Genomic DNA, 1,168 nt, shown 5'->3' with positions numbered 1-1,168 from the left:
ACTGCATTTAGCAGGTATGTTTGTACTTACTGCGATTTTCATATGCACTTTTAAGTGCAGTCAAGCGTTTTAAATTGTTTCATTTATGTACAGAAACTATACATTTTTATTCCAAAAAAATAATCTATCTACTTTTATACATAATAAATAAAAAAAAAGTATTATTTTCATCTTCATATATATATATATACTACTCATTATTTCTCCTCCATACATCACTTGTAAAATCTTTCTTTAAATATTTATATATAGTAAAAATACTTTCTCCCACTCTCTCTTATAATCTTATTAATTCTTTCATTTGGTATTTATTTATTAATAATTTTGGAATGAAAATGTATAGTCCGGACATATTAATATGCACTTATGAGTGCTGGCTGCCATAATTATATTATTCTGCATTTAGCAGGTATGTTCAATTGCATTTAGCAATTATATTCAACTGCATTTAGCAGGTATGTTTGTACTTACTGCGATTTTTGGTATGTTTGATTGCTTTTAGCAATTATATTTATCTGCATTTAGCAGGTATGTTTGTACTTACTGCTATTTTCATATACACTTTTTAAGTGCAGGCAAGCCTTTTAAATTGTTTCATTTATGTACCAAAACTATACATTTGTATTCCAAAAAAATAATCTTACTACTTTTATATATAATAAATAAAAAAATGTATTAATCATCTTCATATATATACACTACTCACTATTACTCCACCATACATCACTTGTAAAATTTTTCTTTAAATATTTATATATAGTAAAAAAACTTTCTCCCACTCTCTCTTATAATCTCATTAATTATTTCATTTGGTATTTATTTATAATTAATTTTGGAATGAAAATGTATGTTTCGTACATATTAATATGCACTTATGAGTGCTAACTGCTATATGTTTGTTATTTCATTTATTTAGCAAGACTTATACGTTTTTAATCAGAATGATTCAAAATACCTTCTCATTAATATGCACACTGTGTAAATATAAATCAATTATTATATGTATAGTAAAATGAAATTTTCTAATTATTATTAGATAAATTTCTGTGATTAAAAAAAAAAAATTACGAAGATAGAAATATTTTAAAAATTCATTTATTTAGTACTTTTATTAGTGCATTCATTCCTTCATTTTTGATCATTCTAAATAAGAAATGTATATTCTTAC

The sequence above is a fragment of the Polistes canadensis genome, unplaced genomic scaffold (genome assembly GCF_001313835.1).
Source record: "Polistes canadensis isolate GaletaPanama2010 unplaced genomic scaffold, ASM131383v1 scaffold_261, whole genome shotgun sequence".
Classification (NCBI taxonomy): domain Eukaryota; kingdom Metazoa; phylum Arthropoda; class Insecta; order Hymenoptera; family Vespidae; genus Polistes; species Polistes canadensis.
The sequence above is the reverse complement of the archived record's forward strand: the minus strand, read 5'-3'. Positions refer to the sequence as shown.